The sequence below is a fragment of the Cupressus sempervirens genome, chromosome 3 (assembly GCF_028749045.1).
Source record: "Cupressus sempervirens isolate cs-2001-9-10 chromosome 3, ASM2874904v1, whole genome shotgun sequence".
In the NCBI taxonomy this organism is placed as follows: domain Eukaryota; kingdom Viridiplantae; phylum Streptophyta; class Pinopsida; order Cupressales; family Cupressaceae; genus Cupressus; species Cupressus sempervirens.
In genome coordinates this window covers 588,346,385-588,373,579 of record NC_143120.1, presented here as the reverse complement: position 1 = coordinate 588,373,579, position 27,195 = coordinate 588,346,385, and the positions used below count along the sequence as shown (strand labels likewise).

The 27,195-nt window shown below is 33.1% G+C and overlaps 1 pseudogene; it reads right to left on the bottom strand.

Moving 5' to 3' along the window:
• Window positions 1–24,351: 24,351 nt before the first annotated feature.
• On the bottom strand, window positions 24,352–24,941 carry LOC149568039 (sugar transport protein MST4 pseudogene; annotated as a pseudogene).
• Window positions 24,942–27,195: the final 2,254 nt, after the last annotated feature.

The following is a 27,195-nucleotide window of genomic DNA, read 5'->3' as shown; positions in this document are numbered from 1 at the left end:
GCAATGAGGGCTGGGGCCCTAAGTGATTCCTAGGGTAACCCATTGTAAGTTGTTTAATAAGTGAAAACACTACACTAAATGAGAGTAAAATGAACCTAATAAGAGTCTTTGTATGTCCTCGCCCATGCCTCAAGTGCTAGTATAGACTAGGATGGGAGTAGAGAGAATGCTTGGTTGCAACCTTGCATTTGTAGTATGCCTTGTTAGTATGAGAGGATACTAGTGGCCACATAGGGATCACTAGGGGGTTGGGGTCCTAAGAGATTCCTAGGGTAACTCTAGCACAATTCGTGTGATGACACTTGCTTGCTTACATAGTAGGTTTCCTATGTGTCTTGTGTGCCTCTGGGTATAGATGTCAACCTATCTTGGTACCCTTTGAGTTAGAATACTTTTAGGATTTTCTAGACTTGGAGAGTATTTTTGATATTTGGTTTGATATCTTGTTTGGGACTTGAGACTATATCCTCAGCATAGTGAGAGTGGGCCATTTAGGTTCCATGCAGTCAGGTGGTAGTGCTTTCTTACTCTTACCATTGAGATCCATTTGTAGTCACCATGGCTAGAGCATTCTTTGTCTACATTTCCTTTCATTCTATCTATGTATCATTATAATGGATGGTTATATTTTATGATGGATGTTTGTACCTTTTATGATGGATGGATATATCATGTATAGTGGATGGTTTCATTTATTTTATTGTACCTTGTATCATGGAATTGAGGAGGATGATTTATTCCTATTTCTATATATGTATATTCTTTCAACCTTTCATACCTCGTAACATGTACAGTGGATGATTGAGCATTCTGAATTTCATTTTCCAAGAGGCATTTGGAACAAATGTATATTATTTAAATGGACATTAGACTTTATAATTATTCTTTCATATGGATGTGGTATTTGATGGATTTAGTATTAATTAAATTTAAATGTGATTCAACATCATGGGATCCTTACAGAATGTAACCTATTATGTATGTTTTTAGTTGATTGTATGTTATTGCTTCCACTACTATGCATTTGATGTGTATGTTATTCTTCTCATTTAAAAAGAAAATGTTGGAAAACTTAGTCTAACTTTAGGTTATTTCTTTTGGACCCCTTGGCGGGGTGTTACAGATTGTGTAAGCATATTTTTGCACCCAATTTTTAAAACTTTGAAAATCAGCCTAGTGGAAAAAGATTCTAGAAGTGTTTAAGTTTCTTTTGGGTTTTTGTTACTAATTATGTATTTGTAAAGTTTGATCTATGAAGAATTAGTGTTCTAGAATTCTTTTGAACTTGAACTTGAACCTCAAAGTTCAAATTTCAAAGTTCAAAGTTCAAAGTTTAGATTGCAGATTCATATGTTTGGGAGTTTAGGTTCAATGTTCAAAAGTTCAAGATACATGGTTTGGGTTTGCAAGACTGAAGGTTTGGGTCAATGTTTAGAAGTTCAACTCTAGTTTCACATCCATTGGTTCAAAAGTATAGTCCCAGAGTCCAAGCATGTAGATCCAAAAGTATAAAATCTCACGGACTCATTCAAAATCCAAAAGTTAGCAGTTCAAGGGAACCCATCTAAAGGTAGGAGTCACATTACCCTCACAACCTATGATATCCCAATATTATAAGGTTGAGTTTCCAAGAACTAAGTTCCCCTTGTATTTCAAGGAGTGAATTATGACAACATAATGATACAAAAGGAGTTTTCACAACAAAGGTAGTAAAATCATTAGACAAGATGATATCTAGCATAGGGAATAGATTAGTGTGGCAAAGATGGTGATGACTCCTCTTTCTCATTATGGAGAAATCATGATTAGTTATATGTTTAGGCATCCACCTCATAGATGGAAGGGCAAAAGGAATAGGTGTAAGTCCTACGACAAAATATACCATTCACATGGTAAACAACATGATAGATGCAAACACTCCAATTAAGAGAGGATACTTGTAATCAAAATCTTTATGTTCAAGATTCAAGGTAATGGTCATTGGAAGGTTCCAAAGACCTCTTGAAATCATCTTAAAAATCATGTCTAGTCAGTCCAAATATGACTTCACATTGTGGAAATGATGAAGACAAGAAAGTTTTTGATGGAATTGCTCTGCATTTTGCAACACAAAAATGAATAAACTACCTACCTAGAGCCAATGTGTGAACCTTTGAATCAGCTAGAATTCATCATCAACTAAAGTGCGCTTGGGCCTATTCCTAGTGTGTCTTCACCAAACCAGACCATATTCATAGCTTGACACTTGCAATGATAGACATGTGTTCCATGGCATGTATCTAAAAACTATTCTACATAAGAACTCAATTAGTGAGAAGGATAATATGATAATTCCAAAATATAATGTGTATATATAGGTAAAATACATTATCATTAATGTAGAATCAAAATTCTCGAGCCTGATCAAACATGAGGGTTGTGAAATTTTTGATGAAAAGCCTATTGGAGTTTGATGAAGAGCTTTGCAAGTTTGGGTGACATTTCATCTTTATGACACAATAAGCATTGTGAGCCATACATAGTCGGATGGATGCCTTAATCCATAATAATTTGTTCTTGCATTCAAGTCAAGCTTTGAGAGGAGGATCCTATAAAAGTAGCGACTCATAAATTTATGGTGGAAATGGACAATGATAGTAACCTTGGATAGATAATGGCCAAGAGGTCTTCAATATTGCATCACATGTGAACCCACATGCTAGTTTGAAGGGTTCGAAGTCAAATGAACAATATATGAATCATGGTTTGTGAATCAAACACCAAGTCATGGTAATGGTCTTAATGGAACCCTCGATAATACAGAGGCTACAAATGCTGCCCAAAGTCCAAAGATATAAAGCATGATTTGAAAATTTCAGATAGTAGTGGATTTGTATTTGAATGAGTCTCTCCGAACACCTTGGTTATGCAGATATGAGGTTCTATAGCCATTATAATAAAATGAATATGATTTTTTATTGAGCCCAATGTACATAAATATGGCAAGCACAAGGAATGTGTACAATCAGCGACAAATTTCATCTCAAAATAATAAAAATTGGAAAGGCATTGGACACATGTAAAACACTATCCAACCAAACCACAAAACCATCTTCATCCTTGTCATATCCCCAAATGGAGACATGCCTTTGATTGAGAAGAGCGTGAGTATTGTGATGCACAAAGAAGGGGAGAGTGCTTTTATTTTCTATAATTTGTTTGTAATTGCAGATGCAGGTTTTCATATGATTTTCTATTTTGTATTGATAATAAAGATAGGTTATGTTTGTCAGATCTTATGGTTTGAAGCTGTAATTCTTGGATTGTTGTTGATCGTATGGTCACATCTTTCACGTTTTGAATCTAGTTCTATGGTTATTGATAGTTGCAAAATAAAATAATGTTTCTCTTTATTTCTCTATGATGTAAAGAGAATTGATTGAATTGTCGTATGGCTATTTTCCATTCTTTCTCTCTTTATTCTATTTGTAAATCTTGTAATCTCATTCATTCCATATTGATGGGTGAATGTTAGCAAACCTTGGTGTCTTTAGGTTAAAGACATAATCAATTTATCCAATTCATTGAATATCTTTTCATGAGGGAGTTGTACCTCTCAATTTAGAGGAGAGTTATCAATTGATGATAACTCAAATAACTATTAGTATCTTTTTGTTCTTCCATTTGGGTGCATTGAGTCATATTTTAGAATTATTTTCAGAGGAATAATATGTTTACTAACAGACAACTATTTGAACAACTTCTTTCCATAATTTATCATGCAATTTTGTTTCATTCAACATTGTCTTAGCCATCTGTTTGATAATCTGATTTTTCCTTTCAACCACCCCATTTTGCTAAGGTGTATGAGCAGTGGAATACTATCTATTAATGCCATACTTTTCACAATATTTTATAAACTCTTGAGAGGTGAATCCACCACCTTTATATGGTCTCAAACAATTCAGTTTTAAATTAGTTTCTCTTTCCACGATTTTCCTATCTTAAAGAATTCAAAAGATTTAGATTTATGTTTTAGGAATGTTACCCAAACCATCCTAGAATAATCATCCAAAAATAACATAAGTATTTTTCACCATTGATAGATTGAGTCTTAGAAGGTCCACATAGATTAGTGTGTACTAATTCTAGTGGCGTAATGAAAATATATTCTTTAGTTTTGAAAGATGAATTAGTTTGTTTTCATTTTACACATTCTTCACAAACATTTGTTGGTTTTCTAAGCCTAAGTAAACCTCTAACCTTTTTTTTCTTGCTAATCTTTACAAGATTATAAAAATTTAGATGACCTAGTCTTTTGTGCCTCAACCAATTTTCTTTGACTTGACTCATAATACTAGTATTAATCAAAGATTATTTATGAATTATTGAATCAATTAGATTATAGATATTTCCACCTATCCTTAATCCATTTGCAATAAATTTATTTCTTTTGTTAATGATAGAGCATCCCTTAGCATCAAATGAAATAGAATACCCACTATCACATATCTAACTCACACTTAAAGGATTAAGTTTCAAACCTTCTACATAGTATACATCATGTATAGGAGTGTCTTTATTAAGAGTGGTTGAGCCATGACCTATAATATAAGCATATGAATTATCTCCAAATCTGACAAACTCTCAATCAAAGTCTTTTAGGGTTTTAAACTTATTTTTTCTACTAGTCATATGGTGAGAACAACTGCTATCCAAAACCCAAGTCACATGTTTATGAGCAAATAGGGTTGTTTCCACAATAAGAGATTTTTCAACATTCATAAGTATAGGTTTCTGTAGTATTTTAGGCTTTAAATTTAGTTTACATTGATTTGCAAAGTGCCCATAGTGGTAACACTTAAAAAATTAGAGGACTTTCTTAAAGCCATATATTGATTCATTTCTTGCCAACTTGTCAATATATGCCTTGTGACCATTTAGGTTACAATTAAAACAATAACCTTTGAAGAAATAATTTGAAACCTATTTTTAATATTCTCCATTTTCAATTATTTTAGACCTTGAATCAAATTGATTAATCTATTTTTGCAATAAGATTTATTTCTTTTCCTTTTCAACTAATAAATTTTATTTTATTTTTACTAAGCTAATTTGCGCTATCCAATTTAGCTTGTAAAGATTGATTTTCTTTTTCATGAGTAGAGATCAATCTCTTTAATCACTTTATTTCTTGTAGAGAGTGGAGTAGCTCTTCTTCCAGATCTATGTCTTCATCTGATTCAGATGAATATTTTGATTTAATACATTTTGGTTTTGAAACTATTTTATCCATAAAAAAGTTTCTCCTTTCTCACTTGAATCATTTGATTCTTAATTAGAGTCTTCTTTTTAATTTTTTTGAAACTTTTGTTTGGATTCCATGGTTTAGTTTTAAAATATTTTTTAGATTTCTCATTGTTTGCATCTTGATTGGTATTGGGGCACTTTGTAGAAAATTGTCCTAACTGTTCATAGTTTAAACATTTTAGTTTTTACTTGATATTTCTTTTTCAATTTTCTAACCAATAATGGTTTGAGAGCATATGTTGCATCTAAATCAGTTTTATGTTGTTTTTCAACCTTGAAAATTGTTTCTTTTGTAGTAGAACTGTCATTATTGTCGATTTTCATTTCATAGGTAGTTAGGATTCCTTGTGATTGATGAAAAGTCATTTTAGAGAAGTTTTTCTTCTCTTCCAGAATATAAATTTTTGTTTCAAATTTAGGTAGTACAGTTCTTACTACTTTTGAAATAATATCACATTTTTCAATTTTCCCTCCTAATCCCATTCTAGCATTCACTACTTCATCAATCCTTAAGAAATAGGCTACTATACTTTTATCCTTATTCACTTTCAAATTATCAAACCATGTTTTCAAAGTTATTAACTTTGATTCCTTTTAATTTTTCATCACCTTGATAAATGGTTTCTCATTTTACCCAAATGTCATTAATAGATTGACAATACATGACTTTGACAAACACATCTTTCTAAGACCACATAAGATAGAAAAATTGACTCTTGTATCAAGTTCATACTTGTTCTTTTCATTAGGTTCAATAGGTATTCTTTTTGGTACAATATATTTTGTAATTACAACTTCCCATATACAAACATCTAGAGTGTTTATAAAGGTTTCCATCATGACCTTCCAAAAGACATAATCAGTACCATCAAATAATGGGGCTCGAGTGAGAAAGGCACCTTCAACCTATATCATTGATACTTCCATAACAACCCTAGATAATCCCTATAGAAAGATCGGGGAAGGGACCTTATGCTCTGATACCACTCATTGGAAGTAATGGCTATTCTAAGAGGTGGGTGGGTGGTGGGGGTGAATCAAAATAGGATATTTCACTTAGTTTTGAATTCTTTTAAAGAAATGCAAGTCTAAGATTCAAAATAATTGTATACATAAATTGAAATTCAAAATGAAAGTGCAAGATATAAGAGAAATTTACAACTCATAAGAGAGACACAAGATTTTGTGTTCAATGAGAAACCCTCAAACCCACTATGTTGCAACTTGTCATCTTTATTGAGTAATAACTCTTCGTTACAATAGCAACTACAATTCTTAGGGCTTCAACCCTTTTTCTTTCTGTTTACAATATTTCTTCATAGATCATATACATAAAAACTATATGTTTTCTATTAAGCACACCTATATTTATAAACAATCCTTACGATTCTTGTTTCAATATTCACTCAAGTACATTCCACATACAAGACAATATGATTGTGTGTCTCATTTTCCCTAATCCATTTATACACACAACCATACTTCCTTATATATGGAAGTACTGAAATTATTTTACATTCACTGAGACAATAATCAATTACAATAATTGATAATAGGTTATACAAAAAAAACCTCAAGTTGTTGGAATTAACAAGTGGGAAGATTTACTTTTGAGAGGGGGGGAGAATTAGAAGTAACTAACTTTAACCTTTTCAAATTCCTTTAACTGAAACCATTCACATGTATCAAATTTATCTAATAAACATGAAAGTAAAGACATGCATGAAAATAGACAACACACAAATTTGGTAACCCAGAAACCCTCCAAAATGAGAAGGTAAAACTAGGGTGGGGATGACACCCACAAAATATCACTGCAGCAATGTGTAACTATTCAAGGTTACAATGTTTTACCACTTCCAATGGTTTGCCCTATAAAAGGCTTGTCTTTTTAAAGACTTTAAACTCTATAAAAGGTAACTTGGTTAAAGGATTTCACTACGCTGCTAAAAGTAGGCCTAGTTAAAGGACTTTTGTACATTCACTTGGAATGCCACCCTATTAAAGGATTTACAAATGGCTGCTATGCCAACCTAAGTCCATAGGATTTTCATATCTAATACAATTGCTAGAGAGTATTAGAGTGTCATTGACCTGATAGCTTTACAATCTTCAATTGTTGATTCTAGATCCTTGTTCTACTCTTACTGATTCGATATGTTACTCTACTAGATTTTGATACTCTGTTCTTCAACAATTGGATTTTGCTATGCTGCTATGTTCTTCACTAAGTCTTTTACCCTTCTATACTTTGCTATATTTCACCCATACATATCCTCTCTTGTGCATCATATCTCTTGCATAATAGGGATTTTTCCTCCTTTTAAAGATTTCGAAGACCTAGGGTTAGGTATGAATCTACGATCAATATTAAATCTTCATTTCCTACCCATTTCTTGCACTTTTCTTATTGGTTGCATAAGTAATGCAAAAGATTCGATCTTATCTTCAAGATCCTTCAAGATTCATCCCATGTCAGCTCCAAAAATGGTTTACATATGAGTATGTGAAGGCACAAACTCATATGTTGATTATGTGTTACTCAGCACATACTAGTTGTTGATGCTTGACACATATAGGAAAATTGGCTTACTCAGCTCCTATAGCAATTATGTTCCACACGACATCTATAGTGACTCAACACCGATACTTTTCTCAACACTTGAACTTTTCTTGGCACCTAAAGATTTCTCAACACCTGAAGTTCACTCGGCACCTATTGAACTCTCTGGTTCAACACATGCTATAGCTCAGCTTCTATATTATACTCAGCATTAACTTGAGAATTGGTTAAGTGTGTTGACACTCAAATGTCAAAACCAATCTGAGACTAATAATTCCCCCCTTTGACATGAGTGGCAAAAACACTTAACTAAACATTATAAATCTAAACTCTATGAGTATACTACATATTCTCTTCGTCATATGTACAAGACTTCAAAAAACTTATTCAAAATTTTGTATACCTCAAAATCTTGTAACTCCCCCCGAGCTGATGTTCCATTACCATTCCTGTAACCAAAATTCTTGTGCTGAATATATTTGATACCTTTTGCTTTGTTTTCCTTTGTATCTATTTGTACCTTTTTTCTGCTCCCTGTACTTTGTATATGTTCCTTCTTCACATTTTCTTGCAGTTTTGCATCCTTATTACTTCCTTAAAATGTGAAATTAAATATCTCCCCCTTTGGATATTCTTTATTGCTTCTGTTAAAGAATGTATTATGTAACCATTCTTATTAGATATAATAAATAATGAATTATACTCCCCAATAAGTATATTCTCTCCCTTTTTGACACTTATGTCAAAGGGTCCTAAGGATAAATAGAATATTTTTTCAAAAATGTTTTATTTACTTCCATAATCATCTTGAGCGAAGCATCCCAATTATCTAAAGCTATCTCCAATGACTTTTGATGAATGGCTATCTTTGCTGCAAGATGTACAAGGCCTTCTAAAGTAGAAAGATTAGGATCTTTCTTAGAACATTTTTTGCATAGGCCTACTCTTTATGAGTACTTCTAGATGTGGAGTTATGGAAGATTGTATACGCATCAATTTAGCCTTAATATTGGCATCTTCTACTATCAATACAACTAATTCCTTTTGTGTGTGAAGCGTAGTTGTAAAATGCTTCTCACTCTGAGATGGATCTTTTGGTAGCTGAGTGTTGGAAATATTTAGATTTTGTTCCAAGTTTAGTATCCTTTGGCTAGTTTCCTATGTGAAATATGAAGAATCACACAACTTGTTGTACAATGAGAATACATTCTCAAGTACTTTCTTCACTTTTTCAATCTTCTTTGCCAGTTCAACTTGTGAAAGTGTTATTTCACTTGATATTTTCTCATTTAATTTCATCTAAAACTTCTTTTCTGACCATTCTAATAATTTGACATTAGTTTCTAGGTCCTCATTCTATACCTAGTCCACAATGTTGGACAATTGCCCCATTATGGGTTGGGTTTCATCAGCTACTTGCAAGCTAAATGCATCAAGAAATATGTCCTTAACATCCAGTAGTGCTTGCTTTTACCTATACTCATTTTTGAATATTTCTTATTTCTTTCTCCTCTCTAGTGCCTCTTGCACTTCATTTATCTATTGAAGGTTCATGGTTCTTGAGTCTCCATAGTGAAGTACCCTTGCAACCTTGGTAGAGCTCGAGCCTGGTGCTGAAATCTGCAATGGTTTTACATCAGTGCTTGACTTCTTATTAGGAGTCCCTAAGGTAGGCAAGTTCACCAATGTTCATATTGCCTCCTACTCCTTAGGGGTTTTCTCTACTTCTTTCTACTCTTTTCTACTACCTTTAACGATGATAATTTGTGGAGTTGTACCTTGACTTTGTGCAATAGGAACATTGTCCTATTTGTTCCTTTGCTTTCTCCTTGGCAGTTGTTGTCATTTTTATTGTAGAATCAACCTTAGCAATTTTGTCCTGTACTTCTTGCTCTTTGGGTTGATCTACTGTAGCCATGGGAGGTTGTGAGATTGTTCTTGTGTACTTTCTTTCTCCCTTGTTATTTCTACTATAGCTTTTTGTAACTCATCAACACTCACCAAAATTGGATTTGTACAAAGTTGTGGTTGCAATGTTAATTGGTGAAGGATCTTTTTGAGATCCTCTGCAGTTAGAGGATTGATGTTCTGAGCTAAAGTGTTGAGAACATCCTGTATAGTTAATATATCTATAGGTTTTTTATGTGGAGGGCTTGGTGGTGGCAGTTGGGTGTCTTGGACACTCTGTTCTTCATGTTGTTCCTCAGTTGTTGCCTCTTCACCATGTGTCTTCTCTACTGTCTCTTTCTCTCCTTCATCTTTTTCTTTCTCTTTTTATTCCTCTTTCTCATTCTCTTCTTCTTCTTCATCATTTCTACCCTCAAATGGGTCTTCCCACCCTTCCTTTATATTTTTCAAACCATATATTAATTTTCACATTTGCGTGGACTTTTGGACAACATCTTTAATTTGATTTTGCAAAATATTGAAGGCTTTGTATTTGGGTGCAAATTTTCTCCCATGTTTTTTACTAGCCTTTGTTATTTGACCTTTAGTAAGGTCTAGTATTACATGAGCCAATGTAGACTCCCTTATTTCTTTCTCCATTTTGAGAGAGTAATACCACTTATTCTCAACTAATGAGCTTAGCTCCTTGGGCATTGAATATCTAGTTCAAGTGGGGTAGTCTTGAACTTAGCCATCATAGTGTAGATGGACTCTTCCTCTATGTTTTGTTGTTCTTTTGACAACTTATTGAAATCTATGGTATTTAGACCAAATAAATTTGCATTATCTCTAATATTATTGCAAATAGTTTCCAATTTAGATGTGGTAGAGCATCTTACTAATCAGAATTGTTCTTCATCAAACTCTATTCTCTCTTTGTCTGATTCTGGAGGTGCAACATACTTTCTTCTCTTTTTCTACTCTACAGATCCTCCTTGTTCTATTGCCTTCTATTTTTCATGCCCCTTTTCCCCTTGAGTTGTAGCCCTAGTGTCAACCCTTGTAGTTGGCTTGGCTAGGCTTGGCTTTATAGGTTTCTTCTTCTTTCCTTTGGGTTGTGCAACTGGCTGCTTCTAAGATTTTCTTTTCTTTGGCTTAGCCTTTGGTGCTTCTTTCTCAACACCTTCCTTTTCATCTACATCTTCTCACATACCTTGAGTTAGGGCAAGTAGCCCTTGATCTTGTTCTTCTTCATCACCCTTAGCATCTTCACCTTCTTCCTCTGTTTCTTCTGCAATGCCTTTCCCAAATTTGGCTTTCAGCTTCTTAAAAAGCTTGTCCTTCTTCTTCAAAGTGGAGGAAATTTTCAACTCCATATCCACTTTGGATCTCACTACGTCATAGGTTCCAAAATGTGGTGCATCCTTGTCAATTTCCTCTACTAGTAAAGCAGTTATTGCTATTGATGCTTCATATATGTTTATCTCATACCCAAGAGGTCTCAACCATCTCATTCTTGGTATGGAAGCTTGTATGTATGTATGGTCTATATCTACAAGAAAACATAAATTATTTACATGTTTCTCTACTAAGGAAACTAGAATTTTTAGCCTCTGCTTCATTGATTTCTTAAAATCCTCGAAATAACTAGTCATCAAGGTCTCAAAATTAGTCTCCCATCTACTCTATGTATTCATTGACTTGAGCTATGATTGACCCATCATTTTTCCATGCCACTTTGCCAAAAGAAGAAAATTCATTCTAAACATAAAATAAAATACATATCAAAATGGCACCAAATTTGCATTGGGCTCCTTTTGTTCCTCTGATTGCTACTAGATTTTCATTGATTTGTTGTAGTTGCAGCTCTGCAAGATCATATGTATGATCCTTCTTTACCAGTTTGTATCCTACATCTACTGCAATATAAGGCACACTGTTGAGTTTGCTAGACTGTTAGAACTTGTGTGCAATAACCCTAACAACAAAGTCAACTAGAGGGTCTTGGATAGTGTCAATTATCATCCCTCTCTTATTCCATTTTGCACCTATTTTTTTCTCAATTGCCTCTTTAGAATCACTCATAAGGGACTTTGGCCAATCTAGGGTTGGGTACCCTGTCACTCTATGTATAATTCTCTTTGTGATCTTTATAGGACCATCCTCCAACCATAAACTACCATCATGCATTCTGCTCAACACTAGTCTAATCCATTCTGTCTTGAAAATAGTAGGGAATTCTAGGGCTCGCGTTACACCCTTCCTCTCGATAATTTTGCACTCTTCTTTAAACACTCCATTTTCACACAATTTTTAATATGCCTTCCTCATTTTCATATCACCTATGGTTCCAATTTTGTAGTTATAACATTTCCTTACATCTTGGACCATTACAACCTTTGGGGGTATGATGGATAGGGCTCCAGTTGGGTTGTTCTTGTATGCAACCTCTGGGATTAGACAAAAATTGGGTTGTCTAACCTCTCTTGACACTAATTGAACTTTAAATGATTCCTTCTCCAAAGTTTTCCTAGAGCTAGATGTCATTTTACATAATCTATGGTTTTAACACGAAGAAAATACTAAACTGCATAGCTCAGCACAGTTGTAAAAACCTTAAAATTGATGGAATTGTGTTGGAATGCTGTTGAAATCTTCTTATACATTGGATTCTCTACTTGGGATTCGCTCTGCACTCTTTCTCATCTTTGTTCTTTGTTTGTAATGAAGAAAAATGAATGAAAATGCAATAATATACCTTATTTTGATCACATTTAATGATCAATACATTTATAATTGTCCGCTCAACTTCTGAAGGATTCTACATTACTCGGCTTCCATTGGAGTATTACTCACTTGGCTTCAACTAAGATTTCTTCTTCACTCAGCTTCCTCTACCAACTTGACTTCTACCAATCATTTAGCTCCTATGGTCTTGACAATCAACTCAGCTTGTACTAAATTTTTACTCGGCATTTGAGGGCAACTCAGCAACACTTGTAAAATCTTGATTTTTTTTAAAACTTTGTATCTTTGTTCATGCTGATCTAATTTTTAGTACTTTCTTTTCTAGGAACTGATGCATGATGAAACTTTGTAAATCAGTCCATTACTCCTTTTCTTGCTTAGTTTGATGAAGTGTGACCACTTGACCTGTTAGGTGAAGTGATCCCTTCATTTGATGTGTTATTTCCATCTTTCTTCTTCCATGTCTTGTTCATTTCTCCTTTAATGTGTTCAACATCTACTTTCTCTTTACCTTTTTCATTATTTGAGTTGGATGCCTTTGACTTTGTTGGGCAATTTTTGCTGATATGACCAATCTTCAAGCAATTGAAACATGTGGTTTGGCTCAACCATCTGTTGTAGTTCCCTCTAAAATGTGTCCTTATGCAATTTTTAGGAATGTGTCCATAATCCTGATAGTAATGAAAACTATACCTAGTGTTGTAGTCCCAATTGTAGTGATGACCATGGTTACCTTCCCTTATTACTTGATTTGATGTCCACATAGGCTTTGATCTACACTCAAAAGCTCTATGTCCATACTTCTTGCAATTGTAGTAGTGACCTTCAAATTTTGGTGTTTTGATAGTCCTAGTCCTGTAGTTATGTGCTTGATGTCCTTGCTTTTTGCACTTATAACAATAACTTGCATTCTTAGGCTTGTCATACTGATGGGCATTCTTGCTCCTACATACATGAGAAGTATGTCCCTTTTTACCATAGAAATGACAAGTAGGTTTAGTGTTCTTACCTTTGTTACTCCTTTCTTCTATAGTCTTCAATGATTCTCCTTGTTTAGTGCTGATGTAACCTAGTCCTGAAGTATCATTGCTAGCCCTTGGTGGTTTTAGTAGTTGCTCCAAGTACTTGATGGCCTCATTGGGTTTGTTGAAGCTTTTTACAATCTCCTTCTCTCTTTTCAGGTCATTTTACAATTGTTCATTTTGCATCTTCAGTGTAGAAATCTCAATGTCCTTGACATTTAGTTCATGATGTGCATTCATCATCTAACTTAGGGTGTCCAACTGCATGTTTGAGATTCTTGCAAGCTTAATTGACTTTTCTTCTAGTCTGTTGGCAAGGTTTCTCTTCTCTTCTTCTAGCATAGCCTTGTCTTCAATGGCTCTTTTCTTTTGTTCAATTACCTCAAAGCATCATGGTTTGTGATTCTTGTTCAAGCTTGAGTATTCTTATTTCTTCTACTTGAGCTCTATTCTTCTCCATCAGATTTTCTATTGCCACATCAAACTCTTTGGAATCTCCATTTGAAAATAGATTTGAGGTGTCAATCTCCTTGTACTATGTGTTATTCTCAGCTATGGCAATCTCTTTTCTTCTTTTTAAGGATTTCTTCAGTTTTCCTCTAGCTTCTTCCAAAGCATGTAAAGAAAGTTGTATGTCAATTACCTAATTTTCTATGATCTTCCCATGTTCGTAGACTTCCATTTCTAGATCTTTTCTCCAAGTTGTGAGGCTCCTCCTTGTGAGAGGTATGAATCAGAAGTAACTAACTTTAACCTTTTCAAATTCCTTTAACTGAAACCATTCACATGCATCAAATTTATCTAATAAACATGAAAGTAAAGATATGCATGAAAATAGACAACACACAAGACCCTTCTGTACTTCGCTATATTTCAGCCATACATATCCTCTCCTGCGCATCATCTCTCTTGCATAATATGGCTTTGTCCTCCTTTTAAAGATTTCAAAGACTTAGGTTTAGGTATGAATCTACAATCAATATTAAATCTTCATTTTTCACTCATTTCTTACACTTTCTTATTGGTTGCATGCTAGTTGCATAGGTAATGCAAAAGATTCGATCTTAGCTTCAAGATCCTTTGAGATCCATCCCATGTTGGCTCCAAAAATGGTTTACATCTGAGTTTGTGAAGGCATAAACTCATATGTTGATTCTATGTTACTCGACACATTTAGGAAAACTGGCTCACTCACTCCTCTAGCAATTTTGTTCCACTTGGCATCTATAGTGACTTGACACCTATACTTTGCTTGGCACTTGAATATTTCTCTGTACCTGAAGATTGCTTGGCACCTGAAGCTTGACACTTGTTGAATTCTCTAGCATGGCACACAGTGTAGCTCGGCTTCTATATTATACTTGGCATTAAGTTGAGAATTCATTGAGTGTGTTGACACTCAAATGTCAAAACCAATATGAGACTAACACAAGTACAATGTTAACAATGATTTTCTTTAAGTCTTCATGAGAAAGATCTTCAAAACCATAGTAGAGCACACATAATTTACAAATTGATCCAGTGCTTTTAACCAAACTAATTTTACAAAAAAATGAATTGTTTACCAACTTTCAATATGATATCAAATTCTTCCAAAAATGCTTTGTGCTAAGAAAAACATTCTATTTGTGGAAACAAACTATCAATAAAAAACTCATTTATTCATGTTTACAAGTCTAGTCTATTTACGTATAGTTATTTTCACATTTTTTTATATTTCAAAGAAAAGAACTGTCAAAAGCAATAATATTAACAAATAGTTCAACAACCAACTATATAACTATCATGCAATAAAAATATTATGGTTGTTCATGATTACAATGAAAATGTCCCCATTCACTAACTAGTAGTCATGACACAAAGCTTTGTCTTTGTTTTAGTTTATCTCAGTTGTAAATGAAGACTGAAAACCATTTTATAAAACCTCTATTTATTGTTTTTAAAAGGAAGAAAATCTTCACAAACCCTTTAAAGAAATTATTTTACTTTCATTGTCAGATCATTTATTTGACAATATATCTTTAATTCTCAAGGAAAAATAACTCAATTTACTATTATTTTTAGTTTTATGAATGAAGATCAAAAACCCTTATTCAGAACAGAAATTTCAACCATGGTTACCAACACCATTAAATATATATATATATATATATATATATATATATATTTTCAGAATAAACCATGTTTTTAAAACTTCATTCTTTTTCCTTCAAATATTTGTGGATATGGAAAGAATGCATACCTTTGTCTTTTAAACATAATATTTTTACCCTTTTCATTGCTTTATATTTGTTGATCTTTTTCTTTGCCACTTTTATTTTGGCCATTTTGGTGCTTGCTAGTGTTAATAACACACAAAATAATCAATAATGTCAGTAGGAGAACAAAGAATATCTCTGAGAAATACCACATATAAATAAGAACATCTTTGCCTGGTAACTTTACAATACTTGTTCATAGAATGAATTTTTCTTTAACATAAATATTATCAACTCATTCACCTATGCATTCTCATTAAGTTTTAAAATGCCCACAAGAAAATCTGAGCAACATAATCACTCAAATCATATTCAAAACAAATCATGGCTATATTGTTATAGACAAGGTTTCAAATGTCTTCATTCAGTTGAAATACCTTTCAAATAGCATTAAACTTATTTTATGAAATGTTGATGTCCACCATACAAAGTAGACATTTGGTTCTATTTTTGCCAAGTTTCTTAAATTTGTTTTTTTTAAACCATGGTTCAAACCCATCAAGTATTTTGGTGAACATTAATGACAATAAATAACCACAAAATGATATTCTCACTGTCAAATAAAATGACAAGTGAATAAAATAATAAATTGACTTTTCAAATTTGTTATTTGTCACCTTTTACCATTTTGCATCAAGTGGCAACATAATAGCCAACAATAAGGGCCTATTACATTTTGTCAAAAAATAAATACATGTAACCTCTATCATTCCCATTTGGAAAACATTCAATTTACTCTCAATTAAATTTTGTAGGTAATTACCTATGTACAATATAATGTCCTCACAATTCTTCGTATTTCATTATGTGCTTCACAACCTCTATTCTATGTTTGCAATACATTGTTGTTGAGGAGTTTATGAGAGGCATAGGGTTCAATAGTTGATGTGTTGTGTGGAGTAACATACATATGCCTACTTATGAGAGACATCCAATAGTTTATATTATTTGAATGTGAGTGGGTTACCAAGGTGGCATAATCCATGCATACTGCACGAGCTTCCTCCACAACTAGTATTTTATCAAACATGTCTTCGTCTTCCATTTAGTGCAACAAAGAATTATCTCTCCAATTTATCTTCCATACATAAGTGGCACATTGGAAAATAGGGAAGATGATCTTCATAAGGTTGTAACCAAATTTCCCTTTTCATTTGAAAGATGCTAGTAGAAGCCCAAGTTCTTATATTGCCAAAAACTCGTGTTACTCTTTGAATTGTTTGCATTCCATACCACTTACAATAGTGTACTCCAAACTCAACATTCTCTATCTGAGCCATGCACATATCATCCCCTGAAATATTCAACATAAGATAGGCATAGGAATTTATGGTTGAGCTTACTTAAAGGGTTGAGTTGGAGCATTGGACCCACAACAATGATACTTAATTGTCTATACTTTTGCAAAGGCATTACCTTTTTTTTTTTGTCAATGCATCTGTTAACGATTGTTTTCATGTTCACCATTTGAAACAACATTTTTTTTTGTCATTTATGTATAGCAAGAAACAAAAAATTATTAGTACACAAATAACAAATAGATATCACCATTTTAAAAATTGAAAATAAATAAATAAATAAATAAATGTATGTGCATATATATATGTATGTATATATACATATATATATATATATATATATATATATATATTTTTAATAGATTGATTTTTTATTATATGATTATGGTGATAAAAATAATAATTTTTAATAATAATTTTTATCTACTTCAATTTTTTTAATAGGTAAAAGGTCATGAGGCCCAAGATTGTATTTCAATTTAAAAAATCATCTCAATTGGGTACCAAAGATTAGAGATGGATGTATCCTTGTTGTAGCCCTTACATAAATATCTTAGAGTAATTTAACCAATTTTAGAATCTATTTTTAATTTCTAAATTTATAACTTTGCTCTTGATACTTGTGAATAAAACTTGAAAATCAAACTTGGCTATGACCAATTTGTTCGAATGAAAAGAAATATACTTCATAATCAAAATGAAACTTATATCCTATTAAATTTAATTTTAAAATCAAATAGTATATATGGAAATGTTTTGAATAACTAAAAATATGTCACTTATTAACATTAAACTTTCATGATATCAACTAAATTTAACATGTTTATTTTAACAATAAAAGTTCTAAACTAATTTCACTTCAAGAACAAGTGTCTAACTCATACTTATCATATTAGCTTATCTTATTAGAATCTCTTCTCCATTTGCTCCTTTATTAGTGATATTATCTTCTTCTCTATTATCTTCCCAATAAATATATTTATGATTGTTTCTTCCAATTGATCAATGATGGCTAGGGAATATTCAAGTTTAGAATTAAGGATCCAGTTTGGGGTCTCTCTTTTTTTAATGCATTTAGGATAATTTGCAAGTCACCTTTGATAACTAATTTGTTAATACCCATCTCTATACTTAGAGTTAAGCCTTCTATCAAGGCCTCTAATTTTGCTAAGTTATTAGACATTACTCCTAAAGGTTTTACACATTTAGTTAAGCATGAACCATTATTTGAACAAATCATACATCCTAAGTCTTTTGGTCCTAGATCACCTCTATAGGTCCCATCAAAATTTAAGTTTGATCATCCTATAGGAGGAGGTTCCCATTTACATACTTTCCTAGTGATCTTGTTGGATTTTGTGTATATAATTGGTGGATTAATTAGTTTAAACCATTTTTTATGCATATTTGCATTCCAATTTAAAAAGGAGCCTTCCTTCTTATATGAGCTTATGAGATTATCATTAGCTACCTCAATAATACAAGCCTCCAATTAATTAAAAAAGGAGGTTGGATCCATCTTTTCATTACAAAAGAATCTTCTATTCCTTTCTTTCCATGATTCCCATAAGAGTATAGAAGGAGATATTTTCCATAAATTACTATAAATCTTAGAACAACCATGCTTTGACCAATTTTTTTTATAAATTTAATAGGTTATTAGGTAATGTAGTTTGCTAATTTAATTTTTTACATAACCAGTACTAGCAACTTTTAGCAAAGGGACAATCATAAAGAAAGTGTTCAGGTATTTTAGATTCATTTTCACAAAGTGGGCATCTTGATGGCCCTTCAAAACCCATTTCGATAAACCTATCTACTATTATAATTATCTTTTGAAGATTAGCCCAAAGGAAGATACTTTCTTTTGAAAGACATGTTGGATCCCAACACAGATTTATAGGGATGTCAATCTTATCCCAATGATGTAGGGCATAGGTATCTCAAAGGAGAAAACCCCAAGCTACCCTTGCTAAAGAGTTACACACATGAAAGCTTAGTCAATATGTTTAATTATTTAACTTCACATATAAAGACAAAAACATGCCTGACTATGAGGTCTTTTAGGTTGTGGCCTCATACAAACTAAAAATCTACCTTCTTAAATCCAACCAAGATTCTTATATGGACAGCTAAGCCACAAGTTGGCTAGTTAGACATTTAACTACAATATAGATCCAATCTTGAAGAGTAAATGAAACTCCAAGAAAATGACAACATAATATCACATGCTCTTAAGGATAGGTCCATATGGAAGTTAGGAGTTGGCCCCCAACTACACAAGATGCCACATTTCTAAATAAAACTGTGTAAATAGAACCATCATGCCTTGCAAGGTAAAAACTACATGAAATAGAGATAGTAATGACTGACATAGAACTCAAGGAATGTAAAACCTTTGAGTATGCACACTTAGGAAAGGATTAAGGATAAGTCCTCGAGATGATACCAGCTATGCAAACTAGAAACCAATAGTAGTAATGGCTACTTTGCAAACAAAAGAATGGTACAACAGACAAAGAATACATTGGTTGATGCAAGATTTCTCATTGAGCCAAAATGCTCTTGCATCAGATACCTGGGGTAAGAAGAGAATTGATGTCCACATCAGGATAGAGTGTTTTGACCTAAACCATAAAGACCTAGTTCGACTTGTGATATCCATGAATTGTCTTCAACTAGTTTTCCTTTCCACTAAACAAGGTATTCCATGTAATCCTTTCCTCTAGTGCTTTTTCTTATCCTAGTATTCAAGATATATTCAATGCCTTCCTCTTTCTTCCTTGGATAATTTGGATTATTAATCAAATCACTTTCAGGCTCATGGTACTCAAAGATATCAGAAATGTTGAATATGGGTGAAATATCCATATCTCCTAGAAACTCAACTTTAAAGGCATTTCCACTATTAAACTTAGAACTTTACAAGGTCCAAACTTCTCCATCTTCAATTTGTTGTATGTTCCAATTGGGAATCTCTTTTTCTTCAGATGAAACATTACCTAATCACCTTCATTGAAATATTTATGTCTTTTCCTTTGATCATCTTTTCGTTTATATTCATAATTATTGTTCTGCAAAAAATCTATTACATTATCATGTAAATCCTTTAAGAAACTCACAAAATCCTCAAAATTATCACCACTCATTTCTTCCTTAATCAAGTTTCTCTTTTCTATAGTTACTTTAGGGTGTAATCCATATATGATCTCAAAAGGTGCCTTCTTAGTACTTCTATTGACATAGTGGTTGCATACAAACTCAGCTTGTTTCAAGACTCGGTCCCTATTTATAGGCTTACTTACAACTAAGCATCTCAATAAGTAACCCAAGCTTCTATTCAAAACTTAAATTTGTTCATTAATTTGAGGTTGAAATGTAGAACTAAAATTAAGCTTGGTATTTAACTTCTTCCAAGGTGTCTTCTAAAAGTATCTAGTGAACTTAGTGTCTCTATCTAAAATAATTGTCTTTGGTAATTCATGCAACCTTACTATCTCTTCAAAAATAATAGTTCTTCTATGTGTACTACGTTAGATTTTTTCTTGCAAGGTATGAAATGTGCCATTTTAGAAAAAATTTCCACTACCACAAAGATAGAATCAAAACATCTCAGAGTTTTAGGCAATCCAAGTACAAAATCCATGGTTATATCTTCCCAAGGTCTGCTAGGAATTGGAAAAGTTGAATACAATCCCAAATTCTAACTAGTTCCTTTAGCTACTTGAAAAACTCCATATCTCAAAAAAATTTGAACATCCTTATACATTTGTGACTAATAGCATCTTTTATCAATAAAATTCAATGTCTTATCAATTCTAAAATGTCCAACAAGTCCACCATTATGCTTTTCTTTAATAATGTTACTTCTCATAGATCCTCTAGGTATGCAAAGTTGAATTTATTTTCAAACAAAATGTCATCCTAAATGAAATAATTAATCAACTTATCTTGTTCATCTGTCAAATGATACAATATTTCCAAGGTTCGACAAAATCAAGGTTAGTTTTATACAAAGTTCTCAAATCATCAAAAACATCAGTAACTTTGTTTGACTATTGAATTCTATGTTTCAACACAGGTGAAAATTTTCAAATATTCTACCCACTTCATATGTCTCTAATTTAATTTATTCTAACATCTAATGTACTACAATTTCTTATGATCTGTATACAAGAAAAATTCCTTAGGCTTCAAATAATGTCTCCACTTCTTCAAAGATTGAACAATAGCATAGAACTCCTTATCATAAACTGAGTATCTCCTTCTAACATCATTCAATTTCTTACTAAAAATAAATAAATGCTTTCCTTCTTGACTCAAAATGGATCCAACTACATTCCCACTGGCATCACTGTCTACTTGAAAGCCTTAGTGAATGGAGGTTTCCACAATAGGTCAAGATAATCACACCACTATTCCTCTCACAAGGATACTATATCCATTTTAAGGACGATCTATTCCATTATGAATACATTTGAATTGTCAACCCAGGGACATAGGACTTGAAATGGGTTAGCACAGTATGTGCACTAAGTTCCTTTAAGAGTCTTAACACCTATGCTATAGGAAAGTAAAATGCATGAAAGGAATCTATACTACTGACATAGAATAGTAAACACACTTAGATTATCAACAGAGAATTGTGGAAACTATAGAAAAGGGAATTCTAAACTAATTAACAATACAAACATCCACAATAATCATTTTCCACAAGTGTTGCAGGAACTTTCACAGTAATTATGCTATAGGACTAATATAGTAAATCTATCTTAAACAGGAATTTGCAAATCTACTCTACCTAAATCTATTCCACCTCCTAAGTGGCCCCCCTTGGTTGGCTTCAACCAACTAAGAACACAACAAGTAGTCCAAAATTACTCTTTCATTAGAATTCTTTTTTTGTTACATGACTGAATAATTCGTAGAGAATAAAAAAACAACATTAGAATCCTTTCCAATTAACTTAACTTTTTTTTGTTTCTCCCATATATATAAAGTTTTGGATACAATTGATTAATTGTGTTTTGTCTTTGATGTTACACAAATGTCATATTAGTTGATAGTTAGTGCATGCCAAGCTCAGTTGGTCAGTGAAGACAATTTTCTTGTCTATTGAGCATTCTTGAGTCTGCTCTGTATAGAAGGTAGTATCTACCAAGCTCACTTGGGTGTTGAGGGAAGTTATGCAGAAAAGAGTGTTAACCAAGCTCACTTGATTAACAAATGGAAAAGTAAATAGAGCTAGTATTAACCAAGTTTACTTGATTAAAAAATAAATTTTGTAAGTTTGTAGTGTTAACCAAGCTCCTGTTGGTTAACACAGGAATTTGGTTTAGAATTAGTTTCTACTGAGTTGGGTCACCTACCAAAGGATTTTCTTATTTTGGCATGTAAAGCTTAATTATTTTACCTATTGATTATAGCTGACTATGCTAATGAATATTGGTTATTCTAATTCATATTTAAGTTGACTTGACAATCTGGAAGATATAAGTAAAAGGTCAATTTGTGATTTCAAAGTATGCAAGTTGAATGAATTGAAAATAGATAAGAAGAGAGGAAGAAAACTTGAAGGAAAAATAGGTATCCTTGTGGAGTAGAAAAGTGTTATTCGATCAAGAAGGATCAAGTATAAGACAGAACAAAGATCTATAATCAGCAGTTCAGTTGCATCACAATTAAGTCATTTTATTGTTACTCTCTAACCATTGTAGCAATGATCTAAAATCTCTTAATAGAGTTGGTTTAATAGCCATTTGTAAATCCTCTAACAAGGTGGAAATTCTATTGAATTATTTCAAGATCTCTTGCAAGGCCACTCCTAACAGGGTGATTAAATCTTTTTATAGGGTCACACCTAACAGTGTGTTTTGTAACCTTTAACAGGGTTGGCTCCTAACAAGGCTCACTTCAAAAGAGTGAAAAATAGTAACTAATTACATTTGGAAATTTTTTCCAAATTGGGTTTTCATGTTAAATCCTGGTGTCATATGTGTTCATGTTATTTCTTTCATGCTTGAAACTAAATTTATTGACAATTTCTTAAGATTTACTAAGCTAAACACTCTCTACATTTATTGTGTTACAACAATTTTTGTATGTTTACTGAGTATCAACAGTAATCAGTTTTATCAGTTTGAAATTTGTTTGACATCTAAGGGATCTAGGATTTATTTTAGTAGTAACTGATTCACCCCTCCCCTCTTAGTTACTCCTCTTATATTTCCAAAAATTGGTCTTAGAGCTTTTGGTGCTTGTAGAGAAGGTTTCAAGGATCTAAGCTAAAGATCAAGATGTCTTACAAAAGAGAGATTCCAAAGCTAAACAGAGACAACCGTGCAGCATGGCAAGGACTTATGAGGCTTCATCTAGCTACCATTAGTGATTTAGGCTTGTTGGTAAATAGATTTGTCACAGAAGAATTTTTCCAATGGAGTGTATGTGGCAAATTGTTCACAACAGTTGGATAGGCCCTTGATATTCGGCCTTCCTCTGCATTGGGAGGGGTAACTCCCTCATATGATATAATTTTGAAGCTTTTCAAATAGATATAAAATTAAAATGAAAGGGGAGAAAGCTCATGATGATGAATGCACCACACGACTTCAAAGCTTTCTCAAACTACTAACTTAAAATTGCTAATAACAATGATCATGATCTATGCTTGAAAAACTATTACTAGCACAACGTTGATCCACAGATTCATAAACATCTACACCATACCATGAGAATGCTCACTACAAAGAGAATCAACATTTGAAACAATTTAGATTCGAAAAGAGGGAACTCAAACTGCACATTCCATTATTTTCTTGCACCAAGAAAGCAATAGAGATTTTTCAATTCAGAGATAAAAAGTGTACATACTTTCCAAAATTTATCCCTAGATAAAAATTTCAGCATAGTGTTCCCTTATTTTTCCCACCAAAAAGTCCTTTCACAAAGCCAAAAGGTTTCCTTATATAGACATAGAGGTTAATAACTACCTCTCCGTGGTTAATAACCACCTCCAAAATATGAAATTTTGGAAGGTTAATTAACCTCTACAAAATTAACCTATGTGACCTGAAACTTTATACCTTAGACATGTCCATCAAATAGTAACTATCTATTCATCAAATCTCTAATTGCATTTAGAATTTCCAAGCATCTCGTTCTCCCAAGATTATGGTCCTTTGAAAAATAGAAAGGATCATATGATGATATGATCAAATCTTGCATACGTACCCTCCATGACATTGATCATATTGGATGATTATGTTTACCCATTGAGCATCAAATGTTCAAATTAGAATATCTGCAAGCCTTTGAGGGGTTTTTGAGAGTTTACATGCTCCTTCGTCCTCACTTAAATCAACATCTATCACATACTTCTTCCATAGCCAATGTTGTTTCCACACTTTCTCTGCTATTTCTTCAATTGGCACATTCTTTGTAGTGAGACTCTGTCCGGCTGATCTAGTTTCCAGTGGGAATATTTCACTAGGAATCGACCATTCAAGAGGCCTGCATGACCATGAAAATGCTGAAATAAATGTGCACACCATAACCACTATCACAATAGTTGTGCTACGAGAAAGATGTTCATCCTGTTTGAAACCTACTCTCAACAGAACTCCAATTATCACCTGGTTAATAAACATCTGCACCCCAGCCTCAATAAGAAGCATTCTGTGCCCCACTCTATCAACAGAGAATATTGAAATTATAGTTCCAACAAGATTTACTACACTAGTAATGATAGCAGAGTAGAGCGAAGCATCACTCTGAATCCCAATGACTGAAAGAGTAGAGGTGCATAAAACATAATAGCGTTGATACTAGTGAATCATTGAAAGATTTGAAGGCAGATTGCTATGACAACTTGAGGCATGTTTCTACGCTTCCATAGGTCTCTGAATGGATGCTTAAATTGTTGTGCCATTCAAATGGCCTCCACCAACTCACTGAACTCTGGATCTACATTATTTGTTCCTCTTATCTTTCTCAGTACATCTCTTCCCTCTTGCAGGTATCCTCTTTCAACAAGGTTGTTGGGTGTTTCCACTATAAACAAGGAGCCCACTTAGACTTTGTGGAGAGAAATCTAATGGCAATGGACTTGAACGATTAGCTTTGTCAACAAAATTATGCAGGATGTGCACGAAAATGGCAGAGGAAGACAAGTATTTTTCTCCAGTTTTCATCCGACTGCGGCATTATTAACCAATGTCACATATATCACCCTCAATACCATATCTGAACCGGATAAGTGCTCTGTCAACAAGGGTCTATGCTTCTTGCACTATTTTGTTCCTCCACAAGGATGACACTTTGAAGCCAGTTGCTCAAATGGGGAATAGAGTGCACTCGGATTACACGCATATCACAACCCATGTCTGTTTTTACAAAGTTGATAAGTTGGTAAGTTGGTATGTGTAGGGGTTGCTACTAAGCCATGTCAACTTTTCAAATTCTTAACATGACGCTGAGAGCTATCATCTAACGGCATGATCATACCAATGATACTCACGTACACACTGCAGCTATATATATCTTACCAAACTCCCACCTGCACTTTATGAGGAGAATGATCTGCACTAATCGGCTTTATTCCAGTTTACTTATGTACATGCCCATGCTATGATCATGGTGATATTATATAATTTTGGCAAGTTTCCATATATATATTTTTGTTTATCCACAGGTTGAATATATGCGTGCCTTTGGATCAATCTACCTACCATAGCCTCCCATGGTTTACTAAACTTTTAAACATTTTGCACTTGGGAAGGAAAGTCGCAGTTTGAAGATGATCCCAACAAGGTAGAATTGTGAGTTGACAATGTATTGAATGAGGTGATGCACCTTTGTTGCTTTTGCAAAAATATTCTTACCCTTGACTTTATGGAAAGAAATCTGCAGTTTTGTGACACGATACAGATGCTATTATCGAGGTAAGAAACCTCCTGGCACCTTGTTTTCCTCCATTTTCCAATAGTGATGTCTTTGAATGATTGGCTTTATCTCTAGGGAAATGCAAGTAGTTATCTCCAGTTATCATGCCGATGCGGCATTATTAATCTTCAATACCATGTTGTATGGCTAGGCTAGTATCTAGCATTGAAGAGTAGAAAAACTTAAGCCAAACTTTTAAGAAGTTTCCACAATGCTCACACAAATTAGAATATCTCTTACTGCTCATGATCAATTTTCAAGAACTCCATTCAATCATTTCCATTGTCATTTCCAATTGCTCTAATGTACATATCTCACTTCTTATGAGAGAGTTTTTTTTTTTTTTTTTTTTTTAAAACCAAGTTAATAACTGCCTTATACAGGTTAAGAAAAACATGTTTTTGATCGTCATCATTAACCTCTTGAGAGTTTAATGGTTAGGAAAAACGTGTTTTTAGGGGTTATCATTAACCTCTAGGAGAGGTTAAGAAAAACGTATTTTTAGTGGTTAACATTAACCTTTTACTTGGAGGTTAAGAAAAACATGTTTTTGGTGGTTAACATTAACCTTTTATTTGGAGGTTAAGAAAAACATGTTTTTGGTGGTTAACATTAACCTTTTATTTGGAGGTTAATAAAAACACATTTTTGATGGTTAACATTAACCTTTTAAGAAGTTAAAGGTTAATAAATACGTGTTTTTGACGGCAATCATTAACCTTTTATATCTTGAGGCTCAGAAGCTGGATTTCAATGATCTCAAGTGCTGTGCGGAGTTGGGAACAAGCCGGGGACATGGAAGTTTGGAGACTCACAAAAATTCAGCGATAAAGTGGCCAATTAAAAGCTTAAAATTGGACAATTTAATAAAAATTAACCAAGGCTTATAAAATTGAAAGAATTTTATAATTGAGCAACAAGGCTACAAATATCTTGATGAAGAATATAAAACTCCCATTGGAACATTATCAGTTAAAGACATCGTTGAGAAAAAGAACCATAATATCATGATGATTGATATTGCATCTACTCTTAGTTATGCTAAATTTGATGAGGTCAAATACTGTAAAACTAATTTTGATATGTGGAACAAACTAAAAGAAGTCTATGGAGGAGATGACAATGTAAGAAGAGCCAAATTAGAAAGCCTTAGAGGACAATTTGATCAAATGAGAATGAGAGAAGATGAA